A 21,893-nucleotide genomic window follows, 5' to 3' on the forward strand; every position below is an offset into this window, starting at 1 on the left:
GTAATATGAGTCACAGACATAGACACCAACCTTTGCTACAGACTCAGACACAGTTCTGAGTGGCAGCTCATGCTGGGTTCTCTCGGTGGTCCCAGATGGTGGGGCTGGCCACTCACAACAGACTACCCCTCTCCATCCTCTAGTCTCCAGTTCCATCTCCCTTCATAATGCTCAAGCTGCTGCACCTCTCTCCCCCATCTGACCACCGTATACTTGCACATTGTGGTGGCTCCTGCTGCAGGCTGGCTTCTGGGTGACATTCTCCATACATGCTGTGAGGTGTGGGAGCAAGAGAGTATCTATGGCCGGCTTGTGCCACACAGTGGAGGGCAGGATGGTCCACAGGTCTTTGTCTGTCTTCCTCTTCTTGCACTGCACTGCCTGGATTCTATTTTTATGTGTTCTAGGCATAAGACAGCTTTGTCTACCAAGCCAGGTATCAAGCTAGGATGAACAAAGGACTGCCATCTGCCCTTCCCCTGATTGATAGAAGAACACCGTCAACAAGATGTCTCTTTTCTTATTGCCAGGGGTAGGTGTGGGTCTGGGGGAAGATCTCAAGCTTATTAAGATCATAGTACTACATACTCAGTACCAAATATCTATCTTTCTATCTATCTATCTATCTATCTATCTATCTATCTATCTATCTATCTATCATCTATCTACATCTATCTATCTATCTATCATCTATCTATCTATCTATCCATTTATCTATCTATTGTGCTCATTTGCCCTTCAATGGAATAATGAAGGTATGACCACCATTCCATTTTAAAGATGAAGAAACAAGCTCAGGGCACTCAAGAAGTCTATCCAAGGTCATGTAGTGGTGACTGTTGGAATATCCATGGCAACATGGGCTGTATGCTTTCAGAAGCATCTCCTTATTTTAATTTCTGGTATGTAAAGGCCACCGAACTCCTCATGCTTTCTAGTAAGAAATTGAAAGTAGAATCCAAATGTTCCCATCAATTCCCTTTCCTCCAGAATATATGACATCAGCTTCCTTGTCAGGGACTGAGTGTGGGATAGCTGGCAGGTAGGGACTGCATGCTGGTGACACCCATTAGAACATGGGAAACATTTCTCAGTGATGCTCTTTGCAGCCTTAGAAGCAAGACCCTATGTCCCCATGGGCCTGTACCTCTAGTGGAAGTGTTGAGAAAGGTCAGAATAATGATCTATTTTGGCTTCTTCTTGACACCTTCAGCAACCTTTTAAGCTAAGAAAACTGGGCCAGTTTGCAAGCAAAGAGGCTTGCAAGCTGTGCTAAGGAGGGCTGGTTCTGCCTACTTTGTCTGTGCCTTCTAGCATAGCTGGGGAACCTGAAAACATGAGGCCACGAGAGATTAAAAGAACCAATTGCTTTTGTACTCCACCAAGCTGGAGACAAGATGCAGTGCAAGGTCTTTTCGGGAACCTCTATTTCTTTTCTGTTCTTGCACAAGTCATGTGTGGAATGTTCCAGATACATTAGTGCTGAGGTCTGGAAAATCATAGCCACAGTATCTCTATGCCAGCTACTGGCAAAAATGCCTTATTTACTTCAGCTCATGTTTTTTTCTTTTATTCTTCACTACTGCTGCTGAGGTAAGTGTCTTACCCCTTGTTGGGATGCCAATGAGACTAAAGCTCATAGAGAGTAAATAGCTCATCCTTTGTTGTGCTGCCTGAAATCATGGAGTCACAATTTACACTCCATTGGATGGATTCTCAAGTTTAGGCTTTGCTCCTCTGTTACAATGGAGACATCACTCTCAGGGCAAGGTAGGGATTGTTAGGAGCCAGGTTGCCATGCAAAGCAGTGCTGTGGTTGCCACAGCTGGAGAGACTTTCTTCTCTGGTACCAACTGAGAGCACCCTGAGGTGGGACCCCAGTGTGTGTCAAAGTTTTGAGTTGCTCTGCACATGTCTGAAGTGCACCAGCCCCTGGCTGTGCTCAGAGGCACTGAGGTGTACATATATGCTCTCCTTAGCAAGAGCCAAGGTCTTCATGCTGGGCACAGCAAGCCTCTGAAGAACTGACTCTCCAGGAGGGCTAAGAGTATTTTCCCTAGGAAAAAAAATAATCTTTTTTTTTATTGATACAGAAGAGAAAAAAATTTCATTTTTGTTCATAATGAAGGCATTAACTTCCTGTTTTGAGGAACCACGTAGAAATGGAAAGGACATTTGGCCAACTTGGGACAACTGAAAGCCAACAAGGAAATCCGTGTTATTCCCACACTATAGAGTCTCAAAGGTGCATACATGATTGTCCCCAGGACCAACATATACTTGTTGATTCCAATGTGCATCATCCACCCAACTTTGAGCAAATTCTATTTTAATTCTTGTGTCATGGGTTATCTGTCTGTCTCCATAATACTCTGAAATATAAAGCATCATTGACCAATTTTATGAACTCAGAAACTAGAGCACAGAGAGTTTAAGTAACCCATCCAAAGTAGCACAGTTGATGAGTGGGAGAGTCAGAGAATACTTATTGGAAGTAAGGCTAGAGGACTTAAACTCCTGATCTTCCATCACTGGGACAAGATTCCCAACTCCTCATTATCCACAGACAGCGATTACATGTTTATCATCATTAGGAATCTAATCCCATTCTCTTAGAGATATCTACTGTTTCAGAGATGAGTACACTGAGAGTCAGAGACATGGGAGACATGCAAATGCCAGAGCAAGAGTCGTCCAAACTCCCAGCTGCATCACAGACAGGGCAGTCTGCCTCAGTTCTTCTCTGCCTAGAACTGTACCTGAGAAATATCCTAGTGATATATTACTAATAGCCATGCCGCTCTTTAAATGTCCACATCCACTTCTCTATGAAACACTCCTGCTTCAGTTTGCTGGAGAAATCTCCTGCCTCAGAATATTTACATTCATAAGTACTTCTCTAGAAACAATAAAATCACCTCTCGGTGTAGGTAATTAACAGAACCGTAAAGCATTTCCACAAATGGCATCTGCAGAAACAAGGTGAAATGAAGAGCTGCCATTTGAGCCAACCCTGTTTGAAACTCATTTCAAAACATTTAACCAAAGAGAGATAAGCGGGGAGAGGTGTGGCTGGTGCCTGTAGGATCATTTAGCTAACAGCAGTGTACTTTCAAATTAAACCTTCCATCTAGAAGTGCTGAGTGTGTGTGTGTCTGTGTGTGTGTGTGTGTGTGTGCTTGCTCAGTGTGAGTGCTTATCTGTATATGCTCTGAGTGACTGGCTGGATGAAGACATTGCATTGACAATCTAGAAGCAGGTTTAAAGACCATGGATTGTCTTCAGGTTCATGACCATCACAGATCAGGAACTTGAATGTTACAAAGAGTGCTTACACATCTGTGGTCTTCGGTGACTTTGGTTTCTTAGTCAGTAGAAGAGATGTCTGTACACCTGTGAGAGAGATAAGCAAATACGCAGAAGAGGGATGACTGCTTTTTTTTTTTTTTTTTGGTTGTTGTTCCCAGAGTTCCCACTGGAACAACTAAAGAACCAAAGAGAATTAGGTAATATTGGTAAAGTGGGCAAGTGTCTTGGTCCATTTTGCTTGATTCTACAAAGAACCTGAGATGGGTTGGGTTGTAAGCAATGGGTTGTCAGGAATGGGTTTCTGAAGGTTCTGAAAGCTGGGAATCCAAGGACAAAGTACCTGCAGATAGGACACTGGTCGGGTGTGTGTGCACATGAGTGCGTGCGTGTGCGTGTGCGTGTGCGTGTGCGTGTGCGTGTGCGTGTGCGTGTGCGTGTGTGTGTGTGTTGTGACCCCTTTCTGTTTCCTACAAGGCTTCTTTTCACTGTATTCTCACACACCAGAAGGGTCGAGGGAGACCCTTGTCCATTCATTATGGTTCTTTGTCTTTTAATCATTAACATGTCATTTATCCTTCACCACTAATACACATGGCGTATTAGTTTCAGTGGGGTGCTATTTCCATCGATCTGCTTTCCATTTTCTTGTTTATGTACTGACTACTCAACACGAATGCACAGCCAAGAATGCACAGCATGTATTAATCACTCCCTCTTCATTTGAAAAGCTCTTTCCTCAGTTCATTCTGTTAATCCATTCACAGATACTTTAGCATAACCATGTCAAGGGATATAAAAGGCAAACTTCCCCTTCCTCATAATTGGAAATTTGAATGGAAATTAAGTGAAAAAAAATGAATGAAACTGGATGAGAAATGGATACTGTGGTGGTTTGAATCTTTGGCCTAGGGAGTGGCATTATTTGGAGGTGTGGCCTTGTTGGAGTAGGTGTGGCCTTGTTGGAGGAAGCATCTTGCTGTGGGAGTGGGCTTTGAGACCCTTCTTCTGGCTGCCTGGAAGACAGTCAGTCTGCTTCCAGCTTCCTTTCAATAAAGATGTAGAACTCTTGGCTCCTCCAGCACCGTGTCTGCCTGCGTGTTGACATGCTTCCTGCCATGATGATAATGGACTGAACCTTTGAAAGCATAAACCACCTCCAGTTAAATGTTGTCCTTTATAAGAGTTGCCTTGGGCTGGAGAGATGGTTCAGTGGCTAAGAGCACTGACTGCTCTTCCGGAGGTCCTGAGTTCATTTCCCAGCTCACAACCATCTGTAATGCGATCTGATGCCTTCTTCTGGTGTGTCTGAAGACAGCAACAGTGTACTCATATAAATAAAATCAATAAATCTTAAAAGAGTTGCCTTGGTCATGGTCCATTCTTCATAGCAATGAAAACTCTAAGACAGATACATTGAAAATGTGTAGTCTAATAATTTAGAAACAGGTTTGAAACTCATGCTTGATGTCTTCTTGAGATCACATTTTCTCTTCTATGAGGTGTTTTAGGTCAATGGTCAATGCCATCTCACCCTCTGGGTCCACCTTAGATTGATGAGTTGCCTGTGGAAACCACTGGCAAGACCACTGGAAAGACAACACATCCTGGCAGGGAGGAAGTCAGCTAATTTTTTTGAGCACCGATATAATGAAAGATGGAAAAACTCAACAAAGGGGCATGTCGAGCCTAGAAGAACAATCTTCCTATGGAGCAAACGCATGCTTTAGGGATAAGTCTGTCATCAGGAGCATGGTGGAGTGTGCCAGCTATCTGGAATTTCCAGGGGAGAGTGACAAGACACCTGGAACATTCAGAAAAGGAGTCAGGGCTGGGGAAATGGCGCAGTGGGTAAGAACCCTGTTGCCCAAGCATGAAGACTCGAGTTCTGATCCTCCCTAGTACCTATGTAAAAGCTGGGTGTGGATGTGTATGCCTGCAAACTTAGTGCTGTGAGAGAGGCTGTAGGGACAAAAGAATTATAGGGACTTGCTGGCCAGCCAGCCTTAGCTGAAAATAGGAAGTTCCAGGTTCAGTATTGGGTTGGAAATGAGAAAACAGGACATTAGACATCATACACACACACACACACACACACACACACACACACACACACACACACGTATACCACACACATGCATACACACACACAAACATGTATGCATGAACAAACTCATGAATGGGGGAAGACATGGCTCCTTCCTTCAGCCTGTACCATCACTGTCCAGCTTCCTATTTCTCCATCAGTCCTATGGAGACTTAAGGGTTGAAAGTAGGAAATGGTGCAAAGAGGTTCAGTAGAATGCCCCAGTACTGATTCCTGACCATTGGGATGTTCCTTGTTGAGTTTACTTCACTACACTAGATGGAGTTGAAGAAGGGACTCCCAAGGATCACAGTAGAGGTCCAGGTTGATGCACTGTGTATCAAGGGGAAGCAGGGAGTCAGTGCTCTGAGTCTAGTGGGTAGCTCCAGACCTTTCTTGGGTAAGGTCTACTGCACAGCGAACAAAGTAATTCCCTGGGCATTATCTCATTGCACAGCTCTTTGATCCTGACCTTCTAATTCATGGCCAGTTCATCTTGGTTTTATAGGTAGGGGCATGGTAGAAGATAGATTGTAAACCAGAGTCAGTGGAGTCTACATCTTATACCATTTCCTGTGTAATCTGTGGCATATGTGGGTAGATGCCTCCATTCAGGACTCCAGATGATAGTCTGTTGAGCAGAACAGCATGACTCGAAGGTATCATTTTTGTTCCTGTTAGTACCAAAGGCGACATTGGGAGCCATTTGATAAATACTCATTTTAGTGCATAGACTGAAATTAAAACTGCAAAGTAATTTCCTCTCTCAGATTTACGGACAGTTTCTTGCTGTGACTAATATTAGTGGGCTTTCAATATTTTCACTGAAGTAGAGGATCTTGCAAATCACGTCGTGACTCACCGCAAATGAGTGAGAGGCTGAACAAGGCTTGGATGCGTCATTGCTGTCATCGCAGGGGCTCAGGGAGTCTAGACTTCCCAAATTGGTTGTTTTCCCCATAGGCTGAGCTCATCTTCCCTGGATGATATAGCTCAGGTCAGGTACCCGGAAGTCTGTCCTCCGGGGAAAGAAAGCAACTGGCGGGCTCTGTATCATAGTCCATTATCTAACGCTCAGAAGCAGGGATCAGAAAACGGCCACCCTTATGTCACCTGTTTTCCTAAGTGCCAGTTTCATTAGCTCAGGGCCACACTCCTTTGTCTCTTGCTGCCTAGACAATGGTAGAGCTGATAGCAGCTAGAGACCGCAGTCTGCAAAGATGAGAATGTTGATTATCTGACCCTTTCGCTCCTCTCAGTTTGCCAAGCGCTACTCTAAACAGAAGTATGGTCATTCAAACAGCTGCTTCAATAAAGGATGGAGGAGGTAACCTGTAGCAGCTTTGAGATGGGGTGGAATACAAGTTGGTGATCATTAAGGGTGAAGCAGGGCGAATGTCTGAAGCTTTAGGTTCTGATAATCTCTAGGCTCATGTTTTCCTTGCTGGAGATTGTGTTCTTGGCAGGGTTCTCTCAAAGGATCTGTCTGGACTTCAAGCTGCTCAATATGATTCCTCTCAATATGTTTGGAAACAACCTATCTTGCATTCCGAAAAGGGTTATTAGTAGTTTACCTTAATTACCAGAATCGGCTGCCAAGAAAGAAAATGAATATTTCGCTAGTTTCAGCATTCACACAGATGGAACTTTCTGGAGTCATTAAAACCTACCCCCGGCCTCTTTTTTTTTTTTCTTACACAGCTCAAGCGAGTGACAGAATGCAATTTGAATTTTGTAACAGATTTGCAGAGCTGGTCTTGGGATGACTTGAACACTCTTTCGGATGGGAATCTGGTCTCCAGAGGTGGACAGTCACGGTAAAAAAACGAACATATGGAAATCTTGAAATAGACCGTGGTTCTACCTTATTTATGTTTTTTTCTGGTTTGTGGAAATGTGCTCATTGTCTAAAGAGCCCCTGGTTGGGTGCATCCAAGCATTCATTGCAATGAAGAAAAGAGCTGACAACTGAATACGGGGCAGAGAGAAATAGTCCAAAGGCCTGTGCAGGGCTCTAAGGATTTAAATTCTAGCGCTGGCCCGGATGCCCTTTTATTCAGGCAGGAGATTATCTCTTTTGCCCGAAGGGTAATTTAGCTGTCAGCACTCCCTTCTCTCACATCACCATCCCTCTCCTGTTTGACTTTTTAATTTCTTGCTATGAGTAAATCATCTGATCCCACCCCACCCCCCTCCTGGTCTGTGTGAGGCTTATCTCTTTTGGTTTGTTTATATCTCTTGAATACTTGGTCACTCTGATTGCTATGTCTCCCCAAGCTCGACGAACCCACTAAAATGAGAAGACTCAAATGAGATATTAGAACCAGAGAGAAGTTCCTCCCACCCCAAACCTCCCTGCCTCATGTCACCAGCCTGGAAACCCAGAGGCAAGTGAGAGCCTATGGAAGATGAGTACCTCGAAAAGGCTGGTGTCAGGTGATCAGAACACAGCACAGGGAGCTCTGAACACTCTCTTCAACATCTTGTTGGGAGAAAGAAAGAAACCTGAAAAAAGCAACCCCAAACCTACAGTCGAGAGAGGCTGCCTAATGAGTTGGTGGGAGAATGGCTTAAAAAGGGTAAACCTGAGCCTGAAATGGCAGTTGGGGAGAGAGAGGGGCAAAGAAACAGAGAAGCATATGAGGAAAAGCAGCAAGCAGAGACAGAATTGCTGACTGTCCCATGTTGCTATTCAGAGAAGGAAACCATGATTGACCTAAATCAAGAGAACATGCTGGGGCGTGCCACCCAGGAATGGAAGGACATCCAGGAAGGAACATTTGTAATTGGCAAATCAGCCCGAGCCTATGGAGGCTTAGACGAATGGTCTTTTCAGATCAGGTCTAAAGTATTATTTCTGGAATGAAGCCTGGTTAAGCCACATAATAGGCAAGCTCAGCATTGTCCTCACTAGTCGCCAAACAGTGGTCTAGGGGTTCACTTGTCTCCAGAGCCCCAGGTACTACCTTTGTTTTTTCATCTTCTATCCATCATTCCTCCCATAATGTGCCTGGTGCATAGATAATATTTGAAACGTAGGTGTTGAATGACTGACCAATGTCTATAGAAAACGAACACCAGGCGGTAGGCTCAGTGGTGAAGAGCAGGCAATAAGGTCAGTGGTAAAGAGCCCCAGATATTGGAAACTTTAAATTCTGCTTGCACTCCTTACAATTGGTGTGACCTCAAGCAAGTCAAGTATGTCCCTTGACTTTCACTATTCCGATATGCACAGTAATATTAATTAAATATGAGATTTTTGGTGGGATGCTTGTGGTATGGTCTAGCGAGTAAAGAAAAGTAGATACTGTTGGGTAATGAAGTCTTTGTTCCTGCTGGAGTTGCTGTTGATGCATCCCAGAGCACAAGGACACAGTTCCTTGGCTGCAGTGCAAGCAATGAGATGCTGAGGAAGGAAGGATGATGGACTTAAACCCAGATTTGTGTTGTGGGGCTTGAACTCTGGGCAGAGTAAATAGTTGAGGCAAAGTCTGTGAATCCTAAGATGCTTTTGGGAAAACTCTCATAAAGGTTGAGATGGGCCTGAGCCACAGGGATACATACCATGGGCAAAAACCAACCCCTGACACTACTAATGATACACTGTGATGCTTGCAGACAGGAGCCTCTGTCCTCTGAGAGGCTCCACCCAGCAGCTGACTGAAACAGATGCAGAGACTCACAGACAAACATTAGATGGCACTTGGGAAGTGTTGGGGGAAAAGTTCAGGGAAGGATTGAGGAACCTAGAGGGAATGGGGATTCCATAAGAAGATCAACAAAGTTAACTTATCTGGACCCTTGGGGACTCTCAGAGACTGAACCACCAACCAAAGAGCATACATGGGCTAGACCTAAGGCCCCTCCCAACAGCCTCCCCATGCACATTTTTTTTTACCAGATGTGCAGTTTGGACTTCATGCATGTCCCTCAACAACTGGAGCGGGGGCTGTCCCTGACTATGTTGCCTGTTCCCCTATGGATCCTGTTCCTATAACTGGGCTGCCTTGTCTGGCCTCAGTGGGAGAGGATGCACCTAGTCCTGCAGTGACTCAAGGTGCCAAGGTGGGCTGGTACCAGGGGTGGGGGTGGGGGAGGGACCTCCCTCTTTTTAGAGGAGAATGGGAGGAGGGATGGGGGAAAGGCTGTGTGAGGGGGGACTGGGAGGAGGAGGGGTGTGACGGGGTGTAAAATGAATAAAAATAGATTAATGGAAAATAATAAAAGAGAATAGACAGAGCCTGGTGTCTTATGCTAACTGGGCCATTTCCTGGCCTCTGGGTGAAAGAACAAGACTACTAGGTGGTCTCTAGCATCTACAGGCTCTAGAGTAAGCTTCAGCAGGGAAAGCTTTTGAGGATACATAAATGAGTGCAAAAGAAATCAATGACAAGGTCTACAGCTGGAGTCCCGTCTGCTCACCGTCTGAGTGCTGAATCGGCAGAGGCAAGGGTCTGTAACTCCTCATGCCACTCTCATGTGATTAACTGAAAAGGAATCCTTCTCTTTTCCAAGTTGCTTTATTATCAATTTATTATCAAGCTGATGTTACAGTCTTGCCCCTGCCTTCACAGTGCTCCGGGTTAGAGATTCATTAGAATTCATTCTAGAGAAAGCTGATGCCTGTGTACTATCACAGACATGTAGAAATATAGTCATTAAAAATAATCACCTTGAATTTTTTTTGATGACGCTCTGCCTGTTTGCAATTTTATTATTCGTATAGGTGTTAGCTTTGCAATTATGAGCTGTATGTTGAAGCAGATCCTGACATCACGTTTGGTTTCCCGATGGATGGGATGAACATGTCAAGAAAACAGAGGATGTTGACAATGAGCGAGACCTCGTTTCCGAAGCTTGTCCAGGGTATGAGCTGTTTCAACCCCAGTGATACGACTTTCACATTAAAAGCCCGTTTCCAGCCAATTCAAAAATTAAGTAAACAGAGCTTAGGCGTATGGTCCCACTAATCCACCAATGTCATACGTTTAATGATTTTTGCAGCTCGCAAAAACAGGACCAGATGTAAAACTTTGTATCAGAATGTGTTACGGCTTCTAACGGTGATCATTTGTCATTCATCTGACACCAAGGGTGTGAACCACATATTACAGGAGTCAAAGGCTTTGCATAAAACAAAACAAAGCCTCTTCATCCAAGGCGTACACTGTGAAGGTGAGCAGGAGACTCTTGAGAATATGTCAAAAAAAAAAATCAGTGAGAGGCACGGGGCTAATATATCTGCAGCCGGCTCTGGGAAGGATGACTTTCTACAGGGGGAAAACCAGACTGTAATTGTCTTTGTATTAACCACTGAAGCTTTTTAAAAAGTGATTTATCATTTGGAAAAATCTAGAATCTCCTTTACCCATCAGTCATCCACGGTGTAAGACTGTCTCTGACATGTACATGTTCTTGAACATTTCCTTCCAGCTGCACAAAACTTTGGAGGGATAACGGATAGGCACACGAGTTAATCTCTTGATGTATCCATGAAAGCATCAGGCTTTAAGAAGATTTCTTTGTAAGTTAGTTAAAGTTTCTGAATAGCCTTTACATTTGGCACTGCAGCTTAAAAATATTTCTCGCTTAATATGTAGTTAAATTTGATCAGGAAGTCAAAGAGAAATAAAACTTGACCAGGAGAAGTTATATTGTTTACATAGTCTCTCTTCTGGGCACCAGAATTATTTTTATCTTAGGCAAAATTGAATCATAAAAATTTTTATTAATATGTAAAATTTTTGAAACAGTAGGCTTAATTTTGAGATCTCATACGCAGCCCTAATGTATTTTGGTCATATTCACTCTATTACTGTCCTTTCTTGTCCCTCCTTCTGCCCTCCTGTTGGCTTCTTCTCCTCTAATGGTTCCTCTCCTGTTTTCATGTCTGTCTCTTTGTTAAAGAAATCTAGGTTTGGGGCTGGAGAGATGGCTCAGTGGTTGAGAGCACTGGCTGCTCTTCCAGAGGACCTGGGTATAATTCCCAGCACCCACATGGCAGCTCACAGCTCTCTGTAAACTCAAGTTCCAGAGGATCTGACACCTCACACAGTCATAGAGGTTGACCAAAAAAAAAAAAAAAAAAAAACAATGCACATATAATAAAAATAAATACATTATTTAAAAAGGTCTAGGTTTTGTAAAATTAGATAGTATTTGTCTTTTTGTGCCTGGCTTGGCCCATGTCCTAACATGCTCTCTAGTTCTATCCATTTCTCTGTGAATGGTAATTTCATTCTTCTTCATGGCTGAATGAATCCTCATTGGATATTTATCACAATCACCTCTATCTCCATCTATGATGATACACTACATTTTATTAATCACCCATTATTTATTGGCACTTGGGATACTCCTCTAAGTTGAATATTGTGGATGTTGCATGCACGGGCATGCCAGTATCTCTAGTGCATGGGAACTTCGATTTCTCAGTTGTATCTATAGGAGTGGGACCATTGGGTCAGACAGTTATTCTCCTTTTGGTCTTTTGGGAAACTTCTATGCTGGTTTCCATGGTGACTTACACACTCAGTAACAGTGGAGGAGGTGGGTATCACAGTGTTTGGAGCAGTTATCATTTGAACCTGATCATTAGCAGTAGCATCCCCACTTACTGAGTGGTTGTTTAGAACGCTGAGGGCAAGAATACTCTCAGCTGGGGAGGCAGAGGCAGGCAGCTCTCTGAGTTGGAGGCCAGCCTGGTCTGCAGAGTGAGTTCCAGGATAGGCAGGGCTGCACAGAGAAACATTGCCTCAAAAAGCAGACACACACACACACACACACACACACACATCTTTTCCCTCTGGCCTCCAGGGAAAGATTTCTGCTTTGATAATATCCACAATCAAGCTTCTCACCCCACATTCAGCTATCATAAAACGATGACCTCCCATTAACCGACCTTTTAAACTCAGAGAAACTGTCTTCTTTTTTCTTTCTTTTTCTTTTGCTTATTTTGTCCTTTTCATGGTTGAAGTAGCTGACAGAAATTAAAACAAACAAAGAAACAAACAACAGTAGAGGAGAATAAGGTAATGAAGGAAATGATGTCTCTTCATTTATGGAACATCACTAGTTTAAAACATCACGAACTCCACGGAAAAGGGAATTTTTAAAATGACAGCTAGGGAGTATTTGCCAGAGGGATAAAGACAGGGTTAGAAAGCCAAGTGTCATTGGTCAGAGCTTCCACGGTCACCTCAGCAAGTGAAGGAGGAGGGTGGGAGGCTGCACACTGGTCTAGGAGACTGCCACAGTTATATGAATAAATCATACAGTATACTTCTTGCATTTTATACAGATAGCAGCAGAAATATAAACTTCAGACTTTGTTTCTAACATCAAAGTGGAAGCTAGAATATGGAGAAAACCCCCAGCGTTTATTCTTCAGTGATCTTGACACACAGGATTATGAAAATATCGACGTAGCCTAGACAACAGCTGTCAGCAGCTGAGCAATACCCTGGCAGAAGACATTTTATCAGTGGCCTGAGAGAGAGATACAGTTAGATCGTCAACTGGCATTTTGGAGTAATGAAAACTGACATGTGTACCTGCAGGCTCCTTAAAAATGATGGAAAATGAACATTTGAATATTTTCTACTCATGGACCATTCCCAGCCTCCTTACTTCAACTTGGTGCTGGATTTCCTTAACGAGGGGACCCAGGACAGCAATGACGGACTGCTAGCCAACTGCATAAGAGCCAAGAGTCTGGAGTGAGAGGGTCCAATTGGATTTGAGTCAAGGCTGTGCCATCTGTTAGCTTTGACAAATATACTTAACCAAAGTACTTTACTTCTCTCATTTTACAAATGGGCTCATAACTCTCCTCCCCACAAAGTAGCTCACAGGACTGTAGTGATAGTTAATGGAACCCCAAATGAATGAAGTGCTTACAACAGTGCCTAGTATATATTATGTGCTGCGTAAGTGCCAAGCATATAGCATGTGCCGTGTAAGTTAACTGTTAGCTCTGCTGGTATTGAGACACTAGCATCTAAGCTTTGTATGGAACGTTCCAGAGAGAAAAGGGAACAGCTAAGAATCTTTTGAATCTAATTAACAGAGAACCTATTCAAAGCTGGCCTGGATAATAGAAAGAGTTGATTAGCTCATGTATTTGATAAATTTGAAGAATTGGTTTAGAGTGAAATTTAACAATTGTATCAATGGTATCCACAAGGAATCAGGCTTGTTATTTTCTCTCCGGGTCTTTGCTCTGTTTCCCCTCATTGTTGGTACAGCTTCAGCCTGGATCCCAAGCTGGCTACCAGGACTTTACAACTTGACTTCTTGTTAACGTCTAGTAAGAGATAGACTGTCTTTGCCTTTGCACAGAAGCATGTGCATGTATGTGTGGAGACCACTGGTCATATGTCTCCTTCAATTGCTCTCCACCGTATATTTTGAGGCAGGGTTGACCACTTAACCTGGAGCTTACTATTTGGCCAGATTAGCTGGACTTGCTGTATATCCAGTATCCCACCAAAGCACAGACAGCCATCTTCTCCTCAAACACTTCAAGCTCATCCTTCCTCTCCCATTAAGGATATGCAAAGTGAAAAAAAATGCAGATTATGGAATGGCCAGAATGTTCCTTTGTGAGTTTCTTTCCCAGGAAGTATTTGCCAACTTTTATTTGTTTTCTCCTCTGTATGAATTTTAGAGTTGGTGTATCAACTTTCACAGTGCACTCTATGTGGTTTTGACCATATTATTTTGAAAGTCTGGAATCATCTGGTAGGAGATGGGGCCTAAATTATTATAACTTGGAAAACATCAAAGGGGTGGTATTGTTGCTGTTGCTGAAAAGTAAGAATTCCCGTCGAGAGGCCCACGGATGAATGAGGTGTAAGTCATACAATAGAATAGCATATACCCGTTAAAGGAATGAGCTGGCAGCACAGAGCCGCACTCGAAGGTGTGATGCTATGGATGTAAAGTATAAAAAGCACACGGCATAATGCCCTCTTTGCTCATAAATGCATGCATATGTATGGAAAGGCTGTAAAAGGCATTGGGGACATGCATCAAATTCATAATAACGGGTGCCTGGAGGGATCATGGAAAGAGAATGGGGAAAAGGAGACCTTGACTATGCCTAGAATGCTTTGTTTCTTTTACTGTAATAATGTTTAAAACATAGCAACTTCTGAGGGCAAAGAACTGGTCTTGCTCAGGGATGATGGTGGGAGGGAGGGACTACCTTTTATGATTTGAACCACGTGAAACAAAAGTCATAAATGACTCTAACACACAGAGGTGTGTTAATGCGGATATACTAGCAATCCATTTTATGCCCTATATTTTTATATTTTAAATAATTTCTGTAAAGTAACAGGCACTTTGGCCGTGATGCAGGTGACGCTGATGGCAGTGGCTGGAGCAGCTGAGGAGGAGGTGGAGGTGTGGGGACGCTGAAGGAGCTATTAGTGCTTGTCTCCAAGGTGATACCATGTTCTTGGGTTTCTCTGTGAAACAAACTTGCTCTTCAATGCCTCTAGTCTAGACCCTTCTGCAGAGATTTTGGAACTTGTGAGGATGTATGTGTTTTGGGATGATGCATCTTACTCTACCATGTTGCTGAAGCACTGATGCTTTGGGCTGTCAGTGCTTATGAATTCGCTCCTCATGTTCTGCTAATATCCCATTCTCCTAGGAGTACCCTGTCACATGGCAGGATGCAAATCACAGCTTTCTTTCACCTACTCTTTTCTTCTCTCCAATTAAGGATCCGACACCTAAGTATCTCATGAGGGAAAAGAAAAAAACAAGCCAAAAGAATGACAACTTTCTGAGCTTCTAGTGGGAGAGTGGGGGTGCGAACAGCTTGTTTCTTAAGACTCGAGAAGCAGGAGGCCACTGGGGCATCGGGCTGTTAGTGATGGTAGATATTAATAGGGTGGGAGGGATGTTTGGGGAGTAGAGACGGGCACTCCTGGGAGTTTTAATGAGTTTCTATGGATATCTTTTCATATTTGAAGGAGACAAGAAAGAAGATTAAAAACTCTTGGGCTCTTCTTTAAACCCCAGACTATTCTGCATATGCATTACAGTTATAATGGGCTGATCCTGTAGAGCACGTGGTGTGGCAAGGCTTCTTTCTGACTTCATTTAATCATAAGTGTAATTGCAGAATTGCGTTATCTCTAAGGACTCTTGGACCAGAATTTCCGTCCCACCTCCAGAGAGGTTCACACTGTGAGCGGCTGCCTTCTCCATCTATAGTGGCCAGGTACAGCAATTAAAAACAGAGAATATAGTTTTAAAAAGGAGCTAGACCCTAGAAGACCGTGGGAACTTTGATCTTGGAAGACAACCCATTTGGAGTCACGTCCACGGCAAGCGAAGGCAGCGGAGCTCTCTGTGCATGTCACGAAGAGGCATGCTGGGAAGGGAGGAAGTGGGCTCTCACTCTCAACTCTTGGCTTAGCTCTTCTTCCAGTAGCCAGCAATGTGTTTGTTTTCTTTTTGGCACATTCGTCCCACCATAATTTGGAAGGATGCTGTTACTCGGCCTGAAAACCACTTGAAACAATAGTTGCTGTTATTCTGCAATATTTACTAAGAGTGATAAAACTAGGGCGGGGGGGGGGGGCTTGGCGGGGGAGGGGGAGATGCCTGGAGAGTGAATGGAAACCAGCGGTGGGTGGGGCATCTCTAGGAAGTTGCCAGGCACCTGCAATGGGAGAGGTTCCAGGGAGACCTATGAGGGTAACTCTGGCTGAGACTCCTAGCAGTGCGAGCTGCGGAGCCTGGAGTGACCACCTCCTGTAGCAAGGCAGGACTTCCAGTGGAGGGTTAAGGACACCAAACCACCCACAAAACCTTTGATCCCTAAATGTGTCCTCCCTACAAGATGGGCAGGGACAAAGATGGAGCAGAGACTGAAGGTGTGGGCCAACCAATGACTGGGTCAACTTGAGACCCATCCCATGGGCAAGAACAATCTCTGACACTATTAATGATGCTCTGTTATGTTTGCAGACAGGAATCTAACATAACTATCCGCTGAGAGGCTCCACCCAGGAGCTTACTGAAACAGATGCAGAGACCCAAGACAAACATTATACAGACCTTGGGAAGTCTTGTGGAAGAGTTGGGGGAAGGATTGAGGAACCTGGAGGGGATAAGGACTCCTCCATAGGAAGACCAACAGAGTCAACAAACCTGGATCCTTGGGGACTCCCAGAGACTGAACCACCAACCAAAAAACATACATAAGCTGGACTAAGCCCTGCTTCTTCTACTCCGCAACCTCCCCCCCCCCACTTCCCCACTGCACATATGTAGCAGATGTGCAGGTTGGATTTTATGTGGGTTCCCAACAATCGGAGTGGGGGCTATCCCTAGTCTGCTGCCTGCCTGTGGATTCTGTTCCCCTAACTGGACTGCCTTGTCTGGCCTCACTGGGAGACTTGCAATGACTTGAGATGCCAGAGTAGGTTGGTACCCAGGAGGGACCTCCCCCTTCTTAGAGGAGAAGGGAAGAGGAATGGGAGGAGGGGCTGTGTGAGTGGGGTACTGGGAGGAGAGGGGTGGTATGATCAGGATGTAAAGCGACTAAATAAATAAATTAATGGGAACATGACAAAACTATTTATAGGCAGGGGATACTGTGCTGGAAAAAATGGCTAAACAAAAGAATTATTTTCCTTCCATATTTTGCAAAGAGCAATATATATTAGTCATTTTCTTCGCTGAAGAGCTTGAGCTATGATCTTCTGCTTCTTCAAAATTCATATTAATGACCTTGGATGCCAGCTCACCAGGCACAGAGTCTTCCTTTGAAGCGTCTTCCATATAGAACTCCAGTGTTTCAATGTTGACGCTCATTTAAAATTTAGTTTATAGCTTGATCTCGATCATAAAAATACATAGCAAGAAGGCTTCTGGGAGTAAATTTTAAGATTTTTGTCATGAATTTTCTCTGGGTGCTGATATTCTGGGTATTTTAACTTTTCAGGGCTCTCGTTTCTTTTTTTCTTTTCTTCTTTTTTTTGCAATTTATACTTGTAACTTGTGAAACAGGAGCTCTTATTAATAATCACTCTGGAAGTTTTTATATGTCTTGGGTTCAAAAACTGTAAAAAAAAATCACGAAGCAAAGAGACTGCATGTACAAAATACCAAAATATTAATAATGATTCTCACCGAGTTAGGTTTTTTCTTTATTTTACAATTATTCTGCAGTGAACATGAACTACTTTCATAATAGAAAAAATTATTTTAAGATAGAATTCATTAAACTTGATCCAAAGAAATGCCATGAGGGTCAAGCCAGCTTAACATTTCCTTTTTCACAATGCCATTCCAGACTCTTTTTGGAAAGGTCATGTTTTCCCCCGGTAGCAATCTTGGGAAGCTAAAGGACGTACCCCAAACACCTCAAGCCTCGGTTAATAACTGATTTGAATGTATTATTTTCATATACTTAGAAATGCTCTTGAATCTCACTATGACTCAACTCGAAGGAAAATGCACTTGTACCTAATTTTAGCAAATGTCTATGGAAAGCGTGGCTGGATTAATGGAGATCCAGCAAGGATTCATATTCATTTGCATATTCATTTGCATATTATTTTGCATTTGCCCTGGACACGGCCAAAGGACTGTATCTGCTGCGTTGGGAAGCAGCTCTGCTTTCTTGAGGCTGTAGAAGCTGAGCAGCCCCAAGGATAGGTAGTCAGTCCATGGTTAACTGAGGAGGAAGGCTGTTCTGAGAAGACAGGAGTCAAGAATGCAGGCAAGAGAGTGTAACAAAAGTCAGGGAGGTTTTGGCTTAGGTTTTGATTCTGCTGTTTACCTAGTTTGAGTAAGCATATCACAGAACCTCCTTAGCTCTGTTTCTTCATGTTTAAAATAACTGTGAACAAGAGCAGAGGTTTTCTTATTTATCTGGAACATAGTCTTATTTAGACCATGTTTCAGATAAATATTGTGGCCTCTTCTACCTGTTAAGGTAAAGACAGGCTGTGATTGAAAGAGACACTATTTTTTTTTAAAAAAAATTAATTATTTTGTTTATTTACATACCAAATGTTGTCTTCCCTCCTCCTCCCAGAGTTCTTCACCCCATACCCCCTCTCCTTCGCCTCTGAAAGGGTACTGTCCCTCTGACATCCTTCTTCCCTAGGGCATCAAATCACTACAGGATAAGGCACATTTCCTACTAAGGCCAGATGTGGCTGTCCTCTGCTACATATGTGCTGGGGGCCTCTGACCAGCCCGTGTATCCTCTGGTTGGTGGCTCAGTCTCTGGGAGCTCCTAGGGGTCTGGGTTAGTTGACACTGTTGGTCTTCCTATGGGGTTGCCATCCCCTTCAGCTCCTTCAATCCTTCCCCTAACTCTTCTATAGGGATCCCCAACCTCAGTCCAATGGTTGGCTGTAAGTCACCTGCCTCAGTCAGCTGCTGGTAGAGCTGAAAGAGAGCCCTTTGTTTTTCTCTGTCCTAGTGAATATTGTTAGGGCAGCTTTAGCCAGGTATGACCCAGGCTGCTAGTTTTCCTTACATCACCACTAGGGTGTAGCTCCTGGCCTCAGGCCCTCAGGTGGAGCCCCAGCCTTCGCCCAACACTTGAAGGCACTTGAAGCAGTAGAGAAAAAGGAAGGAGGAAGAAGAAAAGAGGAGAATGTTATACATTATATTTTATGGAAATGGCCTCTAAACAAGGCCATCCCCTTCATAAGAGGCCGCCGGGTGATGCCTGCTGGTAGAAGGAATCTTTTCTCCATCTGAGTTGTAATAATTGTGTTTGTAATAAGCATAGTATGATTGCAGTACAGAGCACAGTTTTGCTATGCTAGCACTTGGCAAATAATCAAGATTAAGAAAAAAAACCAATCAACATTAAGTTTTCTATTATTGTGTTTCTATTAGTGTATTAATGAGAAGCCGTAAGTCTCAGAATGATCTCCAGCTAAGGGATACATTCTTATTGGATGCTACTTTGTGATGTGGGTAGGGAGGCTGGGGGATCAAAGTGGCCAAGCAGTGCTTTTAAAGAGGACTCTTAGAAATTCCCTGGTGTTTTATATTAGTTCTTTATTTGTGTGCGTGCGTGCGTGCGTGCGTGCGTGCGTGCGTGCGTGCGTGCGTGCGTGCGTGTGTGTGTGTGTGTGTGTGTGCATTGTGTAGGCTAAAGGTCATCTTTGAATGTCTTTCTTCAGGTATCATCTTCCTTACTTTTTAAATTGGCATCTGCTGCTGTTCATTAGGTAGGCGAGGCTGGCCAGCTGGCAAGCCCAAGTGACCCCTGTCTCTGTCTCTCCCGCTCATAGTCTCACAGTGTAGCTCTTGCTGTCCTGGAACTCACAGAGATCTGCCTGCCTCTGCTTCTGCCTCCTGAGTGCTGGGGTAAAGACGCATGCAACTATTCTGGCCTATGCTTGGCTTTTTCATGTGGGCTCTGGGGATCAAATTCAGGTTGTTATGATTGTGTGACAAGCACTCAACCAACTGAGTTATTCCCTTGTTCCAAGTCCTTAAAAAAAAAGAACCTCTAGAATTTCGTTTTTGTTTGCATTTCCTTTATAATGAATACTTATATTTACTGCAGGCTAAGTCCAACCTGGGCATTGGGTTAGCTAAGAACTTTTCTACATTATTTCATTACATTCTATGTCTTATGCAATAAGTGTGGTTAGTCCTGTGTGTGAACAGGATATCTATGTTACCATATCCTCCCCATTTCCTTTCTTCTTTCTCTCTTTCTTGACAGGCTCACATGTAGCCCAGGCTGGTTTCGAACTTTTGGTCCTCCCGCCTTTACTGAGATCACAGATGTATGCCACCATGGCTGGCCTGTTGCCACCAGGGCTAGGTACTGAACTCAGCACTTCATAAGCGTGAGGAAAGCACTCTACTAGCTGAGCTACATTACCATGCCCAAAGGCATCATTATGTTCTTGGATATGGTACACCATTCTCTTCATCAGGGGTCATATATGTTCGTGCATCCAAAGACACCGCTCACCAATGGTGTTCCTAAGTGTGAAGGTGAACCCAGCCTTGGGTAGCTCATTTTCTCCCAAGGATGTGGTGCCCTGAGTCCCCCAGTCAGGTTCTTTATGTAGACATCAAGCTTAGCTGTAGATTTTATGCTTGTGCCTATTTGTTCCTGGCTCACTTTGGAAAAGTGGGGTGAAAAATTCTTGTATTGTTCCCGCGTGATAGAAACTATCTCCAGATTGTCAAGGGCATCTAGCATATTCTGTCCATCTAACATAATGCCTTCGGTGACACTTCAAACTGCAACTTTCAAAAGCACAGTTTAGGGACATGAACACTTTCTGTGTATTTAGCAATCAGGACTGGTGATTGTTAGCAGTCAATTAATTTTTGAGGTCTCCCTCCTCCTGCCTCAGCAAACAACTGATTCTTTAACTCGTGTCATTTCTCCATTATGTATAAACTAGTAAAAATGAACAAACCAAAATAAAACAGCCCAGGTGATTCCCATAACCCCAAACTCATACTGTGGGCCCTTGTATAGCTAAAGTTCATGAGAGAACGTATTACCCACTGGACTGGATTGGAATAATAATAATAATAATAATAATAAACATCAAAAGATGATGTAAAACAATCAGAGAACAGGAGAATATATTCAGTCTGCTTTTGAACTAGATAAAAGGTAGCTTTGAAAGTACAGTGGTAACCAGCTGGCTTATCATATCTGTGAAAATGATTTACAAGCAATGGTAGCTAATGCTTGCAGTCTTATAGTAGTTGGTATTACTCCAACAATGGTAATGATAAAACTCTAGAAAACATCTGAATGTGTATAGATGTCATGCCTTAGAACTCTTCCCAGTTGTTGGTTTCAGCATTGTCCTACAGCCTGCAATCTTTCACAAGTAACTAAAAAGAAAGAGAAAATTGATATACCTAGGTATTCAGTGTCAGCATCATTTCTTTTAAAAAGCCAAGAGCTAAATATACAACTATAAGAGAATGACTAAATAAACTTGACATCTTAAATATGGAGTACTCTACAATCATCAGATATGCATAGCTATATGCTTATGATCAAATATTATAGAAAAGAAAGAAAATTTAAGGAACTCAACAATTATAACTATGGTGGTTTGAATGAAAACGACCTCCATAGACTCATAGGGAGGGGCATTATTGGAGGTGTGGCCTTGGAGGGGTGGGTGTAGCCTTGGAGTAGGTGTGTCCTTGTTGGAGGAAATGTAACACTTGTGAGGGCTTTGAGGTTTCAGAAGCGTAGGCTAGGCCCAGCATCACTCTCCCTGCTGCCTGCTGATCTAGATGTAGAACTCTCAGCTAATTCTCCAGCACCATATTTGCCTGGATGCTGCCATGCTTCCCGCTATGATGAAGACTGACTAAAGTTCTGAAATGTAAGCCAGCCCTAATTAAAAGCTTTCTTTTATAATAGTTGCCATGGTCATAGTGTCTCTTCACAGCAATAAAATCCTAGCCGAGGCAATAACTATCTGCAAAATTAAGATACATTTGGAAATAA

The 21,893-nt window shown here is 43.4% G+C and overlaps 1 non-coding gene across 1 annotated transcript; it reads right to left on the bottom strand.

The window, feature by feature from the left end:
* Positions 1-394: 394 nt before the first annotated feature.
* LOC114634527 lies at positions 395-535 on the bottom strand. Its single transcript, XR_003713343.1, has one exon. It is a non-coding gene; the product is annotated as a small nucleolar RNA SNORA48 (small nucleolar RNA).
* Between the last annotated feature and the right edge of the window lie 21,358 nt (positions 536-21,893).

The sequence above is a fragment of the Grammomys surdaster genome, unplaced genomic scaffold (assembly GCF_004785775.1).
Source record: "Grammomys surdaster isolate TR1022 unplaced genomic scaffold, NIH_TR_1.0 958, whole genome shotgun sequence".
NCBI classification, from domain to species: Eukaryota; Metazoa; Chordata; class Mammalia; order Rodentia; family Muridae; genus Grammomys; species Grammomys surdaster.